We start from the raw sequence: 22,495 nt of genomic DNA, 5'->3' as shown, positions 1-22,495 counted from the left end.
ACAGCGTTCCGTATTACCCTCCTGAATCCCACCGATTCCATATTCTGCTAAGTCATTGGATCTCGACCAACGCGATCAGCAATGTCGCGCTCCGATAAACCGCAATCGTGATTGGCTACAATCCGACCTTTATCAAATTCGGATATGTGATGGTACGCATATCTCCTACTTATACGAGGCATCACAACAACGTTTCACCAGGGAACGCCGGTCAACTGCTGTTTGTGTATGAGAAATCAGTTGGAAACTTTCCTCATGTCAGCACGTTGTAGGTGTTGCCACCGGCGCCAACCTTGTGTGAATGCTCTGAAAAACTAATCACAGCATCTTCTTCCTGTCGGTTAAATTTCGCGTCTGTAGCACGTCATCTTCGTGGTGTAGCAATTTTAATGGCCAGTAGTGTATTACGACAATTTTCCTCTACTTTGGGGACAATCACACTAATTTTTGATCTGGATTAGAGTCAAAGAGACACATTATTGTAGATATTGTTTGCAGTTTAGTCTGAAGAGTTTCTTTGGAAATTTCTTGTTTGTTCCTTCCTACGCTTCCAACGGTAGTTATACCATGGTTCGTCATCTCCCACAGGAGAGTTGTCGGTATAAACCAAATACCTGCTGTTACGTTTGATCTCGTCCCATAAAATGCTTTCGCCACTTCTTTCACCAAGTACTGTGCCAGACGTGTAGGCCCACTGTATGTTTCTTTTCCTACACATAGTACTCCTGTGATCAATTAATTGGAATGAAAACAAGTTTCAGAAAGTACTTTTCATGTTTGCTGGGAATATACAACAGTAATTTACATCGACCTTGGAAACCTAAAAGCGGTTTGTCAATGGTGCATTCAACTGATGGTCTGTAGTACTCTTTGCAGTGAGCGAAGAAACTCTTCCAGATAGCTCAGATATCTGTAAAAGAAGTCTTGTCTTTTCTGGTTGGCCCCATCTGCATGTCACCGAATCACAAACAGTTTGTAGTAAGTCTCTCATTAGTGACGTGACTTCCTAAAGCACCCCGCAGAAAATCACCACTTACATGGCTGTCTTTCCCAGAAGCAATGATAAAAAGTAGGACGGTGTATGCCATCTCTGCACGGTGATGTTACCAGTAATGCTTGTTCGTAAGAATATCACTCTTTGTAAAGCCATTTCTATGTTAATGTGACGAACAACACCATTCAGCATATTTTCATCAACGATGAGATGCCAACATTGTTCAGCATTTTGAACTTTGCGAACATCACCCTGTGGACCTGGCGTAGTAGCTGTTGTACAGTATGCCTTGAGGGAGTCTTTTTGCCTCTCGAGACACTTTGATGACACATGTTTTGCCATTTTCCCCCTTTAGGATACTCTTCCTTGAAATAATAATGTTCTCTCCCTCAAATTCAAAACAGGAATCTTCTGTTTTACTTTTACATTTTCTCAGTTTCATTTACACTCTTATCCCTGTTAATTTTCTGGAGTAAAATCGCAATCAGTGTCGCTTCCATCATCAGTAAGATCGTTGTGTTCACGAATCTCTTCTTTCTCGTTACCTTCTTGATAGGAAGGCTCATCTTCATTGATAACATCGTAGACAAGTTTTAATAACTCATCTGCATATGTCTTCCCATCAATTATAGCGTAACTCCGTATTCACAAAACTAACAATGAAATACGGGATTCTCAAAAGTATGAGATGCAGAAATACAAACTCACGCGAATGGTAACATCGGCGATTTTTCACACAGACGTTTCTGTACAGAAATACTGAAGCAACTGAGACACTGCTTCAACAATGGCTAAATGCACACTACTGAAAGGTGAACAAAACAAGATGGGCAACAATAAGCAAGTTTGCCGCTTCACAACAGATATTAAATTTCCGTGGGGTAAATTTTCACCGATGTCACCATTTAAGGGTTAAAAATGTCGCTCCTGTCAGAAATATGAATTTTAAAATAAGGGAACGATTCAGTAAGGTACGTTTCATTCGTGACTTCAGCGTAACTGGCAATCTCACCCACGTATCCGGAATCCTCTGCCACATTCACGACAACGCTCTGCAACGACTTTTCATAAGCCTGGTCGCCTTAGCAAAACAGCGGACGCAACAGTTTCGTTAAAGAACCACTGAAGTGTAGAAAACCGGAAATTCCGCAATTAGGAAAAAATCTGAGAATCGCCAGTGCTGAAATGAGTCTACTGCAATAGCAGATTTCGTATGAAAAGCGTAAGGCTGTCTGATTAGATCGCTTAGTCCTTCCTAAGCACTGCAAGGAACGGAAAGAAATTATTCACACAATGATAAATAATTTCCATCTGGAAAATAATACAGGAATGCGCTCTGATAAAGAGTTTCTTGACATCTTACTCTTAAAAACAAAGTCGGTCAAACAATGTACACATTGTTTAACCCTAGAACACAAACGTTCGTAATTATTACGCCTTCACTGTTGCTTGATAAGCGCGGGAAGGTCACAAGCGCTTCCATTTTGTCGGTAACTTCCTAGCTTTAGCGAACCGACTGATGTGCTTGTGACTGCCAAGAAGAAACTCCACGGACTGCTTGGAAAACAGTGGCAGCTTTTCTGAAAGTCATTTTTACGATCGTTTGTATTTGGTTTTAAGGTCAGTAATGTTGTCAATATGGGTTTATGATTTATTTTCATGCATGATCCAAGCTTTGTTTATTGAGATAATAATACGAGCAGTGATAAACTCAGTCTATTACTATCTCGTATTTAATTTCAAGTGTCAGATTTAATAAAGGCAAATGACCCAAATCTGGGAGATAAAATAAGGAAATTACGTGATGAGCTGGAGCAAGAGGAGAATGAAAGCAACATTTATGACTCGACAAGTGAAGATGAAAACGATAACGTTGAAGAGGATTATATTGACCCTATAGATGGCGAGAGCGAAGAACGCCAAATTACAGCCGTTGGTGCAGACCCTCTAAATTGTGGTGAAGAAGGGAACGATGCTCTGTTGCGATCAAGAAAGCGACCCAGGACTGTTCCAAATTCAGGTAAAACTGTTTCTATATCATTCGTCCTCGAAAGATCTCTGTGCAGGGTAAGGATGGACGTCGCTGGCCATCTATAGCTCCAAAAACAAAAAAAAAACAAAAAAAAACAAAAAAATACAGCGCGTACACCTCAAAGAAATATTATTCATCAATGCCGCTACGCCGTTAGAAATATTTTCTTCATTTTTCACAGATGATATGTTGCAATTAATAGTAAATCACACAAACGAGGAGGAATTTTTCCGACAGTATGGATTTCACATAGATCTCCATAAAAGAAAACTTCTCGAATTTTCATATGTCCCTCATTCAGTCTCTCAATCGCTCCAACGCACTCTGACAGGAAAACATAACTGAATATTAGTTTTAAAAGGTTCCAGTATTACGTCAAATAAAAATTACAAATGTTATAAAATGAAAGATTCTAGTTAATTGAATTTTAGTAGTTGAACTTTTCGTAATAGCTCCATACGATGTTGAAACTTAATTTATTGCCGTTCCTAGACCAGCTTCGAAACACCAGAATGGTTTCTGTGATTGTTTTGGTAAAATTTTCTATGTTCGAAATTATGGCAAGTAACGAGACTAAATTCACAGGATAATTTTAGCAAATGACAATAAGCAACGTGTACAATTTGAGGAAAATCGGAGAATATAACTATTGCAGTTTATTTAGGTTCATTGGGGGCATGAATATTGGTAGCGTTCTAGCTGCAGGCTGAGTCACTGCCGCAGGCACCTTCTGACACAGGTGCGTCAGCTGCGTTCTCACTACAGAGAAAAAAAAAAAAAAAACAACGGACCTGCAGCTGCTACTGCAACAGTGACTGCCAAAGCAACCAGAAACAAGCACAGCTCCATACTTTACAGCACCTATGGCAGGGGCGCGCAAACGTTGCACGCAGCTCATGAGCGCACAGCATTGCACGTGTGCTGCTCGCGTGCAATCGTCGAATGGGGCAGTGGCCACAGCCGGCAGGTTGCGCCAGTGTAGTGCCAGGCCAAGTTGCGCACGTTGAAGCGAAGAGACCACTACGTAGTGAACGGTGTATTTCAAGAACCGCAAAATGCAGAGTGAAACAAGGAAACGGAGAAATGGAGATTTGCTATCTTTTAAAAAGGAATGGGAAAATCATTTTTTTTTTCTTTGTGCAAAAACGTGAAGTTTCGAAATGCTCAATATGTGGCAGTATTCTCGCTGGTAAGCGGAAGTTTAGTATTGAAGGTCATTGTAATAAATTTCACAAGGATGAGTACAATTTATTGTCGGATTCTGAGCGGATGGGGAAATTGCGCTTAAGAAGAGCGATCTGACGTAGTAACTGTTGTCCCGAGACATCTGGGACTTTCTTTCGTCATTTGTCTCATCTAACTGATTTAACATTTTATGGAGCACTGCTTTTCAATTTTTCAGGACGACAACAACAATATCCCAGCGGTACATGTTGGTTATAAGATTGCGCTTAATATAGCGAGAGCTGGAAAACCATTTGCTGAATTAATAAGTCTCAGTTACGAGCAAACATCAGCGATGAAAATTACGTAACTGTTTGCGTTTGCGTGTAGATATTAAACGTATTGTAAACTCCACCTGTGATAATTAAATAAAACGTATCGTAGGTAATATGTACTCTTTCAGACCATGATTTCTTCCGAGCACTCCTACTTAACCTTATTCCTTCATTCAATAAAGCAGGCCAGGAAACAAAACAGGTTACAAAGGAAGCAGCGGACAGAAGGTATGGTGGGGAGCGGAGATAAGCGAGTGGCCAGCTTGACCCTGTGTACACGCAGAACACCTGTTAACTGCACGCGTGGAAGTGCACCGCACACGTGCAGGATTCCTGCCCGCCCCTGACCTATGGTGACACGGAATAACTTGCTACGTTACAAAGTCGTCCAATCTTACAGCTGTGCTAAGAGGCAGAGTAGCGTCTCATTGCCATGTGTTCAGACTGTACCCCAGTATTGCTTGCGCCATGCTCAGAGGTTGACCAGATAGCAGGTGGACTTTCACAGGCTTGCCCCATGAACTTAGTAACGCGGGAGGCGAAATAAGGAAGCGCAGAACAGGTGAAGGGAGGCAGCTCACTAGTAGAGGAACCACTTTTGCTGAAACCAGAACCAAAATGCGTCCAATTTGTAACATACATATTCAAAATACGTGACAAACCAGACCTAACGCAACAAATTACGATACTTTTTTAACGAAAGTATATTCACAACAGTTCATTTCAGTACGTCTCTCCTGCAGAGTCTTCCACTGGAGTCTGGCTAACATCTCCATAACGCTTTCGCGATTACTGAATGATCCTGTAACGAAGCGCGCTGCTCTCCGTCGGATCTTCTCTCTCTCTCTCTTCTATCAACCCTATCTGGTACGGATCCCACACTGCTGAGCAGTATTCAAGCAGTGGCCGAACAAGCGTACTGTAACCTACTTCCTTTGTTTTCGGATTGCATTTCCTTAGGTTTCTTCCAATGAATCTCAGTCTGGCATCTGCTTTATATATATATATATATATATATATATATATAAATGGCCCTGAGCACTATGGGACTTAACATCTATGGTCATCACTCCCCTAGAACTTAGAACTACTTAAACCTAACTAAACTAAGGACATCACACAACACCCAGCCATATATATATATATATATATATATATATATATATATATATATATATATATATATTATTTTGAGCTTTTCCTCATTACAGAAACTTATCTCCAACATAATAATTTGCTTATAAATTACAATAAAAGCAATAAACGATCTCGTGGTTTCGCGGTGACGTTCTCATTTCCTGAGCAGGGGGTCAGGGATTTTCACCTGCCCCGAGGTGGCTCTCTCTCTATATATATATATGATGGCACGGAGACCTGGAAAAATTAACATGTAAAAAATCACAACCTCAAGAGATGGACTTTTAGAGAAGTTCGGCAAGAATCTCCAGGGCCGGTGGGAGTGGCCGTGCAGTTCTAGGCGCTGCAGTATGCAGCTGAGCGACCTCTACGGTCGCAGGTTCGCCTCGGGCATGGATGTGTGTGATGTCCTTAGGTTAGTTAGGTTTAATTAGTTCTAAGTTCTACGCGACTAATGACCTCAGAAGTTAAGTAGCATAGTGGTCAGAGCCATTTGAACCATTTGAATCTCCAGGAAAGAAAAGATAAGGAAGACCAAAATAATAAGGAGAATGGAAATAGAGGAAGAGGACACACAAAATCGAAACACCTGGAGGAATATTTTGAGAATATAGTTTAAGAACGTTTATTGTTTGTATTGTAATTTACAAGCAAATTATTATGTTGGAGATAAGCCTCTGTAATGAGGAAAAGCTCAAAATAATACACATATATAAAGCAGATGCCAGACTGAGATTCATTGGAAAAATCCTAAGGAAATGCAATCCGAAAACAAAGGGAGTAGGTAACAGTACGCGTGTTCGCCCACTGCTTGAATACTGCTGAGCAGTGTGGGATCCGTATAAGATAGGGTTGATAGAAGAGATAACAGAAGATCCAACGCAGAGCAGCGCGCTTCGTTACAGGATCACTTAGTAATCGCGAAAGCGTTACGGAGATGATAGATAAACTGCAGTTGAAGACGCTCGGTAGCTCGGTACGGGCTTTTGTTAAAGTTTCGAGAACATACCTTCACCGAAGAGTCGAGCAGTATATTGCCCCCTCCTACGTATATCTCGGCAGTATATTGCCCCCTCCTATGTATATCTCGCGAAGAGACCATGAGGGTAAAATCAGAGAGATTAGGGCCCACGCAGATGCATACCGACAATCCTTCTTTCCACGAACAATACGAGACTGGAACAAAAGGGAGAACCGATAGAGGTACTCAGGGTACCCTCCGCCACACACTGTCAGGTGGCTTGCGGAATATAATGATACTTGTGTCGAAGGTAAAGGAAACATACTTATAAATGAGAATTTTATTTGGCATAGGCACTTATTATTCGTGCAGAAAAATTTTCCGTTTCGATGTGGAACAACACTTTAAAACAATACGAAGCGTACTGAAATGATGATGAGGAAGTCCCATACTCCTTGACAGAGCACAGTGGAACCATGCATAAGACCCGCACCGCCTAACGGAGGTGGTTTGCCTTTGCCTTCCTCCGACCGTAATGGAGATGAATGACGACGATGAAGACGACACAGCGACACCTTCTATTTTAATCTTGTAACGTAATAAACTTTTATTTACAAGTTAACGAACAGATTGCTAGATCAAAGCTAGGTTTAGGTTTAACACTTACAATATTAGTATCTTTTTCTGTAGTCTTTCTTGTATTTTCTTTATGCTTTGGTTCTTTCTGATAAGCAAATTTTTGTTTCTAATTATGTACTTGGTTATATTTGTTTGTTTTCTAGCCTGATTATTTCGGCGCTGAGGTTTTTTGTTTTTTAGTTCCAGTTCTGTATGCACTTTTTAGTGCTGTACTTTTTTTTAAAAAAAAAAAAAGCATATCTGATGACATTTATGAGATTAAGTTTGATTCGTTGCAAATGATGGCGTCCTTTAAATTGGTTTGAACATAGTTACTATGACATACTTCCATGGGTACACTCAACAAACATTGTATATATATATAAATGGATAGTGATTTTAGGGACAGGTATTATTTAACTGTGTTTGGGAGAGACAGAGAGAGAGAGCCGGCCGGAGTGTCCGTGCGGTTCTAGGCGCTACAGTCTGGAGCCGAGCGACCGCTTACGTCACAGGTTAGAATCCTGCCTCGGGCATGGATGTGTGTGATGTCCTTAGGTTAGTTAGGTTTAAGTAGTTCTAAGTTCTAGGCAACTGATGACCTCAGAAGTTAAGTCGCATAGTGCTCAGAACCATTTGAACCATTTTTTTAAGAGTGGGAGGGGGGGGTCAAGGAGAGGGAGTGGGAGAAAGAGAGAGAAAGTGAGAGGAAACCATTTGATATATGATAAATAAATCATCGCAAATCGTCATGTTGCATTGAGTCGCAATTGTTTATGATTTTCACGATAATTGAATTGAATGTTAGTTGTATTGGCGTGGTACTTACATAAACACCTTTCGGACACGCAGATCTCCAGTATTTAAACACTTTCCCCAGTTGTGTGCCCTGTCATCTCGAGGCAGGTGAAAATCCCTGACCCTGCCGGGAATCGAACGCGGGACCTCGCGCTCGAGAAGCGAGAACGCTGCCGCGAAACCACGACCTGTGGACGTACTGAAATGAACTGTTGTGAACTGTTCGTCAACTAAATCGTAATTTCTACGGTAGGTCTTTTTCGTCACGTATTTTGAATAAAACTCAAAGCAAAAGATGCACAGAATTAACAGTGATCTGCAGTCTGCTGTAAAAATGAATAAATAACCACCTGTACTTCTACTGCTCAAGGCACTGTGCAGTGTTCGGCGAACAGCACTCACGTCAAAGACGCCACTAAGGCCCGCCGTCGCTGTAGAGCGGTTGTTGCCCCTCTCCCTTCCTCACCGCCCTCCCCCCCCCCCCCCCCCCCACCCTTTCAACATAGCGGCCGGTTCCAACCAGTCTGGTCGCGTGACGTCACCTCCCAGCCTCAGCTGTTTTGCCTGCACTGTGCGGGCGGCCGCTTCTAGCCTACAGACCACTTGCTGTCCTATAATCTGAGTTCAACTGACTGCCACGGTTTCCCCCCAAAGTACAGGTCTACACAGAATAACGGGAATGTTTTAAATGAGTAGCGGCACCCATGGGCAGGTGGAAGCACTGCAGGTTCGTGTCAGTTACCGAGTAAACACTCCGCCATTTCAGTAATCATGGAACAGTGGAACGGACAACAGCGTGCGTCAGCCATAAAAACGTTTTATAAAACTACTGGTCGTTTGGTAGCGGCGCACAGGAAGACCTGAAGCTGAGGCTGTTGACATCTACATGTACATTTATACGCCGCAAGCCACCCAACGGTGTGTGGCGGAGGGCACTTTACGTGCCACTCTCATTACCTCCATTTCCAGTTCCAGTCGCGTGTGGTTCGCGGGAAGAACGACTGCCTGTAAGCCTCCGTGCGCGCTCTAATCTCTCTAATTTTACATTCGTCATCTCCTCGGGAGGTATAAGTAGGGGGAAGCAATATATTCGATACCTCATCCAGAAACGCACCCTCTCGAAACCTGGCGAGCAAGCTACACCGCGATGCAGAGCGCCTCTCTTGCAGAGTCTGCCACTTCAGTTTGTTAAACATCTCCGTATTGCTATCACGGTTACCAAATAATCCTGTGACGAAACGCGCCGCTCTTCTTTGGATCTTCTCTACCTCCTCTGTCAACCCTATCTGGTACGGATCCCACACTGATGAGCAATACTCAAGTATAGGTCGAACGAGTGTTTTGTAAGCCACCTCCTTTGTTGATGGACTACATTTTCTAAGGACTCTCCCAATGAACCTGAACCTGGTACCCGCCTTACCAACAATTAATTTTATATGATCATTCCGCTTCAAATCGTTCCGCACCCATACTCCCAGATATTTTACAGGAGTAACTGCTACCAGTGTTTATTCCGCTATCATATAATCATACAATAAAGGATCCTTCTTTCTATGTATTCGCAATACATTACATTTGTCTATGTTAAGGATCAGTTGCCACTCACTGCACCAAGTGCCTATCCGCTGTTCCTGCATTTTACTACAATTTTCTAATGCTGCAACTTCTCTGTATACTACAGGATCATCCCCGAAAATCCGCATGGAACTTCCGACACTCTTTACTAGCTCATTTATATATATTGTGAAAAGCAATGGTCCCATAACACTCCCCTATGGCACGCCAGAGGTTACTTTAACGTCTGTAGACGTCTCTCCAATGAGAACAACATTTTGTGTTTTTTTTGCTAAAAACTCTTCAATCCAGCCACACAGCTTGTCTGATATTCCGTAGGCTCTTACTTTGTTTATCAGGCAACAGTGCGGAACTGTATCGAACGCCTTCCGGAAGTCAAGAAAAAATAGCATCTACCTGGGAGCCTGTATCTAATATTTTCTGGGTCTCATGAACAAATAAAGCGAGTTGGGTCTCACACGATCACCGTTTCCGGAATCCGTGTCGATTCCTACAGAGTAGATTCTGGGTTACCAAAAACGACATGATACTCGAGCAAAAAACATGTTCTAAAATTCTACAACAGATCGACGTCAGAGATATAGGTCTATAGTCTTTGTCACAACAAACACAACGGGTCATTGCAATTTGCCGTATTCTTCTGGCCAGTGGACAGATGACGATACAGTCACTCCCCAGCTTCCTACTTTTTTTGAATCCTGTGGAATTCAAGATGGGATTGACCAACATTCTTCAGTGTTTGATTGTTTCACGTACTTTTTCGATGAAGAACTGGTGAGACTGATCAAACGAGAGACAAACCGCTACGCTAGAATGACAATAGAGACACTAAGTGCTACAGGGAAACTGAAGCCTCAGTCAGTGTCGCGTAAGTGGACAACAGTGAAACTCAGTGAACTGTATAAATTTTTTGGTATTATTTTGCATACGTGCCTAGTGAAGAAACCGAAACTGTGTGACTACTTGTCAACAAATCCCGTGTTGCAGTCCTCATTTGCGACAAAGTGTCTGCCAAGAGATAGACTTTTGTCAATTCTACGAATGTTACATCTCGTAGATAACGCAACATGTATTCCTAAGAACCAGGTAGGTCACGATCCTATTCATAAGGTAAGACCTATATTCGACAGATGCGTGACCCAAAGTGGAAAGGCTTACAAGCCAGGCGAAAATATTACTACAGATGAAGGAATTGGCACTTTTGGTGGTAGACTGAGTTTTAGAGTGTATATGAAAAATAAACCTAATAAATATGGCGTAAAATTTTCTATGCTATGTGAAAGTGGGTACGTTCTGAACTGTGAAATTTATTCTGGGTAACAGTCTAATGCCGATAACAGCATTTTACACGTTGTAGACATTCGTTGTGACATTCGTTTCATAATAAAGGTTACACATTATTATACATAGGCCAATTTTACACCAGCCGTGATTTACTGGATTATTTGTGTGTGTGTGGGGGGGGGGGGGGGGGGGGGGGATAGAACTAAGGCAGTTGGTACTGTGCAGCAAAATAGAAAAGGGCTACCAAGGGATCTTGTTGGCCAGAAATTGAAAAGAAATGAACTTTCGTTTCGCAGACGAGATCACTTACTGTTTGTACAATGGAAGGACAACAGAGACGTTTTTCTTTTGGCAACAAAGCATAAAATGACGGCAACAAATGTCAGTGTGAAAACTAAATTTGGAATGGTGGAAAAAATGAAGCCAGACTGCGTTTTGGACAACAATAGTAAAAAAAGCTGGTGTGGATCATAGCGACCAGCTAATGGCGTACTATCATTTTGAACGAAAACAGATAAAGTGATGGAAAAAAGTTTTCTTTCACATTTTCATGCTCAGCACTGTAAATTCATACATTCTGTGCAAAACGTCGCGAAATAGAAGCAAACATCTGGTTGAATACATTACAGAGTTGGCAGAGAACTTGGTTGACAAAGGTGGCCTCTTAGACTCGTACACTTCTCAGAATAGTTCATCCATCAACAGACTAAGCGGAAGACATTTTCCAAAATTAATTCCACCCACAAAATTGTCTAAGTGTGCGCAGAAAGAAGCAAGGCCAGATATGGTAAAGTTTCAAGGAAAGACACGCGATATTATTGCGAAACCTGTGACGTAGGGCTTCGTTCTCCAAAATGTTTCGAAATATTTCATACAAAAGCCAATGTAACTGTGTGATTATTAATAAAATAGAAGTTCATTTTTCAACAGTTATTCATTTAAAACTAGCAACTTCAATCCTATGTCCCTTAGAGGTCCTAGAACCTAAAAAAAAAAATTTGTTCACGGTGAAAACTGCCTACTCTGAAATTAAAATACAACCCTTGTCACCAACTTAAATGTTTATTTCTTTGCAGTACTCTGGAGGGAATGGACATAGTTTTTTAAATGCAAAAGAGCAATCTGTTTTCTGTGGTATAGAATCTGCTGTAGAAAATTCAGAAAAAACTGTCAAATCGCTTAGTACCAACCGGTTGAACGTCCACATTCGCGCTCAGTCCTCTAAGTATTAAAACAAATGTAACGTAGCGGGCCCCACTTAACCGGGCCGTGCACGGGGAACGTCAACGGACCGGGCGGGATTACCCGTGTTTAGTTTTTCACGTGACGGACACGGCGTGACGGTAGAGTTGTCTCGTGAGCTGTGCAGCTGCGCAAGACCGTTCTGTGTGCAAAAACACGAATGTGGAACAACTAATAGAAGAAGTTCATAAGTTTCCTGTTCTATACGATCACGGAAGTAAAAACTACAGGAATATCGAGTACAAAGACAGAGTTTGGAAGAGAACTGCAACAAATCTACAAGCCAAAGGTACGACCCGAAAGATATTCATTTACTTTTTTGGCTTTACAAACAGATGTTTGGTTTATGTCATCGTTATATCGCCAAGTCGACATGATCTTGCCATTCCACAGTCCCTTGTGGACAATTCAGGAATTTTTTGAGTTGTTCTCGTACAGCTACTGGAGCATCTGTTGCCGGCCGTGGTGGCCGAGCAGTTCTAGGCGCTACAGTCGCAGGTTCGAATCCTGCCTCGGGCATGGATGTGTGTGATGTCCTTAGGTTAGTTAGGTTTCAGTAATTCTAAGTTCTAGGGGACTGATGACCTTAGAAGTTCCATAGTGCTCAGAGCCATTTTAGCTAGTTTTGATCTTCCACGAATTCGAGGTAGGTTTCGAAGGTCTGATGATCTTCCACATCCCTCAGCAGTTTCCTTTTAATCCACCCTCTGTTCGGGCAAACTATAACCTTCCATTTTTCGAATAAAGTTGCACAGTACACACGCAGCCGTCACAATCATTGTAAGGTTATTAGGACCTCCCTGAAGAATTCTTCTAAATGTTCGAAATTTCTGTTGCAATATACCGAATACATTTTCGGATATTCTTCTTGCCCGACTCAAACAATAATTAAATATAGCCTCGTCATTTGTTAAGTTCCTGCCTGTATATGGTCGCATCAAGTTTGTTTTCAGAGGAAAAGCTTCATCGCCTACAATTACCATTGGAAGTTCAACATCAGTTCCGGGTAAAGTTTTACTGTTTGGGACGCGAAGCTTATTATTTTCCAATGACTTTCCGAGGTTTCAATTTACTAGAATGCCTCCATCAGAGTTTTTTCCGCACGCTCTATTGCAATAAAATTATAACATGTGTCAGCCAGAGCAAGAAGCACAATGGAATATGATTTTTTGTAATTCCAATAGAGACTTCCTGAGTTGTTTGGAGCCTGTATTGTTACTTGCTTTCCATCTAAAGATACAATGCAGTTTGGAAACTGTCATTTTGTCTAAAACTCCTCAGCTATAACATTCCATTTTTCTTCATTCGGCACAGGCATCACCTAACAATAAACCGATAACTGCTCTAGAGGCGTCATGGACGATAGCTCCAACTGTGGATTTTCCCAACCTGTAGCTGAAGGAAATAATTCTAAAGTAATCTTCTGTAGCAAGGAACTTGTAAAAAATTGAACTGTATAAGATGAGAAATACTGTATAATCTATTAAATATTTGCAGCATTTTAAACCTTGTAATATGAATACCCGATTTAAAGTATTTTTGCTACACGTGAAATAGAGGAATGCAAAAAAAGGAAAATGGGTATCTGTTCGTGACCAACTGAGGAAGACCATGCAGAAAAGGAAAACTGTTTCAGGACAAGCTGCTGTTCATCAACATAAATATAAGTATGAAGATCTCTTAAAGTTCCTGCTACTTTACATGGTAGAACGAGAAACAGTTTCCAATGTTCCTTACACGCAACACAATAATGAGTGTAGACAAGAATCAAATACAAATTCCCAAGCGGAGCAGTCTGTTGTTGGAAACGAAAAAGAGTCTACACAAGAAGACATTGAAGATGAAGAATGGGTCATTAAAACCCATGGTAGCGATGCAGACAATTTGATAGGGCGCACTCGGTATTCCCAGACGTCCTCAGCTCATTCGTCCGTCACTTCAAATAAGAACACGTTTATGAAACCACCACTGAAACTAAAACCTCAGCGTGAGGTTAAACCACAAGAATCTGCATCAAGCCAGCTCATGGCGTACATTTTAGCAGAAAAACAAGCTGAAAAACAGAGAGAAATACAAAACCCAGATGATGCTTTTTTGGCCCGTATAGCACCAGCCCTAAAATTGTTGCATCCATTACTTTTTCATCGAGCTAAAAGTAGAATTTTTTTTCAATTGTACGAGACTTTGAACTGGAGCAACTCACGAATGACGTTTCAGTCACATCAATTCACTCCATCATCCTCCAATTCCTCAGCAAAATCTGTTCCAACACCATATCCTTCACCTGTGGAAAACGAATCAACAGAACCTACACAGCAGCTTTTGGAGCTGCAAAGGGGTTCCCACAATTCGTATATAAATAACCAAAGCCATCATCCTCCAAGTTCCCCTGCATCCTCATCAGCTTCAGAAACTAGTTCACTTAATAGTCCTCATTTGTTTTTCTTACGGTAGTAGAAATTTAACTGTATTATTTACTAACTTATGTATTTATCTTTCAATTACTAAAGTAACAAAATAAAAATACTGTCCTCAAAACTTCTTACTTATTTGTGTTCTGTGTACTTTTCTTTAGCCTACCTTAAAAAAAAAAAAAAAAAAAAAAAAAAAAAAGCCAGCCGTTCTTTGGGTGAAACTGATACTCTCCAGAAAGTGTCGTTTTTTCTCAGCATTGGTTCGAGTTTCTTTAAAAATTCACAGAAGGTGTACTGCGTCATCCTAAAATATTCATAAAACTTAGTCTCATAGTCTATGAGATGAGAAAATAATGTTCGAAAATCTCCCTATACTGGTCTTGTTATGCACGCACTGTGGATCCATAATTTTCTTCTTCTTGTTTGCCTTCGTTCTTTTTCCTCTTCGTCTAAAGCAAGTGCTATAAGTCCTAATTCACTATTGCGAAAATTAGAGAGCATGGTTTTACAGCTTTCACAAACAGAAACACAGATGACGGCGTCCGAGTCACTACAAGGAACAACAGACACAGCCCGGACATGTGTGTCCCGACCTTTACGGAGCTCACGACGATCAATTCGTAAGCCAACAGCAGTGGTCGGAATGTCCCAGGAGAGTGTTCGGAGAATTCTTCACCTTGATTTAAAATTTCAGCCGTACAAACTACAGATGGTGCAACGGATTACCGGTTACGATTAGGATCCCGTCAACAAATGATAACAAAAATAAACAATGGCGATAAATTTCTAAACAAGTTGTGGATCTCAGATGAGGCACATTTTCATCTCACACTTATTGCGAATAAACCGAACTACCGTTACTGGACAAACACAAATCCTAATGATGTTGATGAACGCCCTTTACACGCTAGTAAAGTTACAGTATGGTGTGATGTTTCATCACATGGAATTTTCGGACCGTATTTTTTCGCAAATGAACAGGGAAACACAGTAACTGTCAATGCAGAGCGCTATGTGCAGATGTCACAAACTTTCGTTACACCTGCGTTGAAGCCGGCCACAGTGGCCGAGCGGTTCTAGGCGCTTCAGTCCGGAACCGCGGGACTGCTACGGTCGCAGGTTCGAATCCTGCCTCGGGCACGGATGTGTGTGATGTCCTTAGGTTAGTTAGGTTTAAGTAGTTCTAAGTTCTAGGGGACTGATGACCTAAGATGTTAAGTCCCATAGTGCTCAGAGCCATTTGAACCTGCGTTGAAAAACTTCCCGAACGTTCAAGAAGCCTGATCTCAACATACCGGAGCGACATCACACACTGCACGGCAGTCAATGGTATTTGTACGAGGATTGTTTGGCAACTGTGTCATCTCACAATTCGGTAACATTGCCTGGCCTCCTAGATCGCAAAATTTATACGTTTGTGTGTGTGTGTGTGTGTGTGTGTGTGTGTGTGTGTGTGTGTTTTTTCTTGTGGAGCTATCTCAAGAGCAAAATCTATACGACTCAACCAAGAACCCTGGATGAATTAAAACAGAGAATTCGGCATGCAGTTCACGGTATCCCAGCTGAAATGTCACAGCCATCAATGAGGAATCTCAACAGCAGACTTCACGAATGTATTCCTGCAGGAGCACGCCATCTCAAGGACGGATTGTTTTTTAAAAAAATGGTAAATGCTATCATTGTTTGGTAAATGGCAAAGTTGTAAAGTTTCAAATACTATGAATGCAATTTCTTTCCTTCATCACTTCTATTTTTATTGGAGTGTGGGAATGTTACCGTTTTTCTGTGTCACCCCGTATAGCATATTCACACTTGTTTACATATGAGTCACGATTTGAGTTGCGATTTGCAACAAAATGTACCGAAGAAATGGTTCAAATGGCTCTGAGCACAAATCAGTTGTATGCAATTGCAATTCTTCCCTCCGCTAAAACTATACTGAAGCAGTTCGTCTGAAAAGTTTTCGATTCCTGAGATGTTTTCGCAATTGCCTAAGTGGAGAGCAACATTTGTGATTTATGTCGTTATCACAAACAGACAAACAACCTAACGGCATTTCTTATATGGCTACCGTAGGGCGAGTGATGGTTAAGATATTTTTATAGCGGATTGGTCATTGTGAGGGAACCTGCACAGGTAACGTGACCAGTTTTGACGCAACTCAACAAGCAACAAACCTCTCATGAAGCAGAAATGAATACTGGTTAAATGATAGATGGCGCCATATTGACATTAATTTCAAGCCGTTTCTGAGCACCAGCAAATTGAGAATCACTGCAAAACCCGCTGTTAACTGTGATCCGTTGCAATAAAATAATGAGAAACATCGTATTCTTGGTAAAAAAAAAAATTACTGTAACTTGCGTATTATGAGAGTAGGCTATTTTAAGGCAGCGACACGCTGAAGATCCACCCAAAGCGCATTGTTCTTGGTACAATTTGCTATAATTAAATTTCAATTAGTAACATACCTACGATTAAGGTTTTTAGTATGGTGTAACATAAAATGATTAGACTTTAAACTTGTGATGTTGGCTTAGCGTAATGAGTGTAGCCGGCACGGTAGCTCAGCGTGTTCGGTCAGAGGGTTAGCTGCCCTCCGTAAAAAAAAAAAAAAAAAAAAAAAAAAAGTTAATCGATCAACAACGAACTTAAAAACGGATGTCTTACGACGTCCGCCTCGAGCAGATGCAACGAACAAAATGAGATTTTTTTAAAAAAAAAAAAGCGTGGTCGGTCAGAGGGTTAGCTGCCCTCTGCAATATAAAAACTGAGTGAATGGATCAACGAAGAACTTAAACGGACGTCATAGGACGTCCGCCAGGAACAAACTATAACGAACAAAATGAGATTTAAAAAAAATGCGTCACTGGTCTCCAAAGAGTTATTTTTTGGGGCGGTGGCAGGTGTTGACAGATGTGAAAATTACCGAACTATCAGTTTAATAAGTCACAGCTGCAAAATACTAACGCAAATTCTTTGCAGACGAATGGAAAAACTAGTAGAAGCCGACCTCGGGGAAGATCAGTTTGGATTCCGTAGAAATGTTGGGACACGTGAGGAAATACTGACCCTACGACTTATCTTAGAAGCTAGATTAAGGAAGGGCAAACCCGCGTTTCTAGCATTTGTAGACTTAGTGAAAGCTTTTGACAATGTTGACTGGAATACTCTCTTTCAAATTCTGAAGGTGGCGGGGGTAAAATACAGGGAGCGAAAGGCTATTTACAATTTGTACAGAAACCAGATGGCAGTTATAAGAGTCGAGGAACATGAAGGGCAAGCAGTGGTTGGGAAGATAGTGAGACAGGGTTGTAGTCTCTCCCCGATGTTATTCAATCTGTATATTGAGCAAGCAGTAAAGGAAACAACAGAAAAATTTGGAGTAGGTATTAAAATCCATGGAGATGAAATAAAAACTTTGAGGTTCGCCGATGACATCGTAGTTCTGTCAGAGACAGCAAAGGACTTGGAAGAGCAGTTGAACGGAATGGATAGTGTCTTGAAAGGAGGATATAAGATGTACATCAACGAAAGCAAAACGAGGATAATGGAATGTAGTCGAATTAAGTCGGGTGATGCTGAGGGAATTAGATTAGGAAATGAGACACTTAAAGTAGTAAAGGAGTTTTGCTATTTGGGGAGAAAAATAACTGATGATGGTCGAAGTAGAGAGGATATAAAATGTAGACTGGCAATGGCAAGGAAAGCGTTTCTGAAGAAGAGAAATTTGTTAACATGGAGTATAGATTTAAGTGTCAGGAAGTCATTTCTGAAAGTATTTGTATGGAGTGTAGCCATGTATTGAAGTGAAACATGGACGATAAATAGTTTGGACAAGAAGAGAACAGCAGCTTTCGAAATGTGGTGCTACAGAAGAATGCTGAAGATTAGATGGGTAGACCACATAACTAATGAGGAGGTATTGAATAGAATTGGGGAGAAGAGAAGTTTGTGGCACAACTTGACCAGAAGAAGGGATCGGTTGGTAGGACATGTTCTGAGGCATCAAGGGATCACCAATTTAGTATTGTAGGGCAGCGTGGAGGGTAAAAATCGTAGAGGGAGACCAAGAGATGACTACACTAAGCAGATTCAGAAGGATGTGGGTTGCAGTGGGTTCTGGTAGATGAAGAAGCTTGCGCAGGATAGAGTAGCATGGAGAGCTGCATCAAACCAGTCTCAGGACTGAAGACCACAACAACAACAACATTCGCGTTTTCCTTAGGTTCTGATACTTCATTATGCAGTGGGTTCTGGTAGATGAAGAAGTTTGCTCAGGATAGAGTAGCATGGAGAGCTGCATCAAACCAGTCTCAGGACTGAAGACAACAACATTCGCGTTTCCATTAGGTTCTGATACTTCATTATTAGTTTAATATAAGTATATACTACAATATTTTGTGTTATGTACATAAAAGTTCACCTTTTCTTGAGGGGTGACTGTTCGATTGGTTTAATCTACAGGACAGTTTGCGCTACTTGTGTAAAGATATCTTGCTTCTTTTTTTCTTTCACGCTTCGTAATTCACATGTGACAAAGGTTCTGCTACTGGGTAGGAACAGTGATCAAGTAAGACTGACCTTGGGGTTGTACTAAAATGTGGAAATGATGAAATAAAGTTTATCTTATGCGGAGAAGTATTCCAAATTTGTAGCGCATTGTATGCAATCGAACCTTTATAAGCGTGTGTCCTTATTGATTGGACACGGTACTTTCCTTTTCGTGGACGATGGAGGAAATGCGCATTTTAATAGAGCTAACGTCGGAATTTTACGCGCCCCCGTTGAGTAAACTGTGTGATTCACGAAGCAGAAACGTCCCTCAACTGGCGCTGGAGTGCGTATGCACAAGTCACATCATTCCTGAGCGTTCAGCAGCTCGCTGAACTTGGCACTAGAGTCTTGCATGGCCGAGTAAGAGAGAGCACAAAATACGAAATGGGGCGAGCACACCTTAACTGGATAGGCTGCCCGCACTAATTTTTGCGACCGAGCATAGAAGCCGTGACCGAATACGTAGCACGTAACTTCAAACACATTACACGTGTCATTATCCGTGTGGTGTGTCTTTCTCTGTAATCATGCAGCGCGAGGAAGCCAGTGCAATAAGATATAAGATTGAGACCTAATGTTTAGACATTGAAAAAACTGGAAGGTCTAAGAAGCCTAGTATGGAGTACATTTCTGTTGGTTGCAGACGAAAACTGTGCGTCTACTAGGTACGTATCGTGCATTAACTGCTCCACATTATTGTGTTTCCAGTCGGGAACCACTCATTTAAAGAAACACGGTTGCAAGAAACATGACAAAGATACAGCTCCTTCACGGATATCGGCAGTAATAAAAAATAGTATTACAGCAAAGTGTGTTGCAATGTGTGCCAAAGATATGAGACCTTTTAATGCTGTTTCCGGTTAAGGTTTCTGAGAATTAGGCCAACAATTAGCACATCTAGGTGCGCATTATGGAGAAGTTAACGTACCAGATGTCACGCCACACCCATCTACTATAAGCAGACATGTCAAAGAACGAGCTGATGCAATACGAAACAGCACAATGCCTTCTGTTATTGCAGAAGTTATTAATAAAATATGTGCTGCGACAGATGATATGTGGACTGGATCGCAAAATCCGGTGCACTATTTAACGCTTACAACACATTACATTAACACAGATTGGTCTCTTGTGAACAATGTTTTATTTACAACAAAATTCCCGGGAGTTAAGAAGACTGGAGTAAATATTATGATACAAATTGAAGAGAGGATGGCTGATTGGGACATTTCACCAGACATGTTGCACAGTTTTGTTTTTGTCTCCGACCAGGGTGCCAATGTAATAAAGGCTTTGGAAAATCACGAAAGGATTCCTTCTGCTGCTCATTGTATAAACACACCCTTAGCCATAGTTTCGATGATGATAAATTCTTGCTAAATCATGCCCCGAACATCGCTTCAACAATAAATATTGCAAAATGCATTATAAGGTACATTAAGAAAAGTAGCCTCAGCTCGTCTTTGAAATCATCGTTGAAACTAGAGGCCTACACATGCTGGAACAGCTTGTACACTGTGCTGGAATCGTTACACAATTATCATAGATCCTTCAAGTACTGTGTCATCACCGCCGAGAAAGAGAGTTCGTTTCAAGGAATGGAGGAACAACAGATCATCCACAGCAGATGAAGTAGATGGTTCAAATGGTTCAAATGGCTCTGAGCACTATGGGACTCAACTGCTGTGGTTATCAGTCCCCTATACCTTAGAACTACTTAAACCTAAGTAACCTAAGGACATCATAACATCCATGCCCGAGGCAGGATTCGAGCCTGCGACCGTAGCAGTCGCACGGTTCCGGACTGCGCGCCTAGAACCGCGAGACCACCGCGGCCGGCAGATGAAGTAGATCTCTACATTTTAATGTACCTCGGAGATGATGATATTTTAAAGTGGGAGAGCAGACATGAAACAGATCTGCCAGGCCTGGCTGCAGTTGGAAGACGTATTTTATGTATCCCAGCAACAAGCGCACCTAGTGAAAGATGCTTTAGTAAAGCCGGCATATTAGTAACAAATCGCCGCAGCCAATTAAATGTGGAAGGCGTTAGTGATTTACTGCTGATAAACAATAGCTATAATTTTGTTTCTGTTGGAAACATGTGAAAAGTACGACAATTCACGCCTGTAAATGTTTAATGTTGTCTGTATGCTTTCTTTATGAAGATGGTTGTCTTCTAGATTAGAGGGACAACACTTGTTTAATGTTTCCTATTAATGAAAGGAAAAGTATATCTTCTGTTTGGAAATGAGACTCGTCTTCTATCCACGACTGCATTGAAATATCATTTTACTTCCCAATTGCTTTATGAATTTAGCTGTGTCACGTACCCGTTCTTGGAAACGTTACTTTTGTATTAAAAGAGACAGAGACAGAGCTAAATACACAGCGCGCGCGCACGTTAGTGTGTGTGTGTGTGTGTGTGTGTGTGTGTGTACAGTACAGTGCAGCGAGCCGGGGAGAGGCGAGGTGAGACGTCAGCGGTGACCGGTCATGCTGGGTTATCCGCGTGTCCGGTGTCCGGACAACAGACAAGGGGCGAGTACATGACCGAGCCGAGTCGTATGGGGCCAGACACGAGCAGCTCGGCCCCCCTGTCAACAGGCGAGCAGTGACCGGTCAAGCATCGAGCGTTGCAGCACTCTACTTGGCACGCTCAACGTTTAACGTTCGACAGCACGGTCCGTGTGCCGATGGCTTTACCTGAGGGATCGCTACGTGGCAAAGGGGCAAGTGTGGCAAATGTCCGGCATTCCACACCAGTGGACACTGGACGCGGGCGGACGGCACTCGCCAGCTGTCTGCTTTCGAGGCCACGCATTTCGCGACTCGCCACTTCCAGCTACGCACACTGCTCCAGTAGTTAACTGCTTGGATGTCTGACTTTATAATATCGCGCCTTAACAGAACTGGCTCAGCGCTCCTACCTGCTGTACGCTCGGAACACACGCCTGCCCTGTTTCGTAGACGGAAGTCGGCGATGCACGCTCTGTCTGACACGTCTCGCGAAAGACTGCCCAACAGCCAGCGCCGCAGCAGCTCTGACGTCACGCAGGACCCTCCCCCTCTCCCCCCCCCCCTCAATCACACCGAATGCCGGCGGTAGGCCAACGGCGTGAGCCGTGACCTTCGCGTCTTGCAGCTTGACTCCGCGAACGACTTCCTGCGACTGACGTCATACAGTAATACAATACGCACACGATGCACAGACAGTATGAAGAAGGATATGACATTCTATTAATCATTGATGGTTCTCAAAGTGATGTAGACCATATTTTTCGATTTTTTAAAGAGCTTCACCTTAATATCAGTTTTACAATTGAGCGAGAATCCGATCGTTAAATTTTTTGGACCTCACTTTAACTGTGGTTGACAACCGCA

At 41.9% G+C, this 22,495-nt stretch overlaps 1 protein-coding gene across 1 annotated transcript in view; it reads right to left on the bottom strand.

Annotated features, from left to right (window-relative positions):
- LOC126295229 (ankyrin repeat and protein kinase domain-containing protein 1-like) overlaps positions 1–22,124 on the bottom strand; it is a 50,896-nt gene extending 28,772 nt beyond the window's left edge. The window contains exon 1 of the mRNA XM_049987578.1: positions 22,042–22,124. The gene's annotated coding sequence lies outside the window, so the exon portion shown is untranslated. The remainder of the gene's footprint in view (positions 1–22,041) is intronic.
- Positions 22,125–22,495: the final 371 nt, after the last annotated feature.

Source organism: Schistocerca gregaria, chromosome 11 (genome assembly GCF_023897955.1).
Source record: "Schistocerca gregaria isolate iqSchGreg1 chromosome 11, iqSchGreg1.2, whole genome shotgun sequence".
Lineage (NCBI taxonomy): Eukaryota > Metazoa > Arthropoda > Insecta > Orthoptera > Acrididae > Schistocerca > Schistocerca gregaria.
This window is presented reverse-complemented; position numbering and strand designations above follow the sequence as displayed.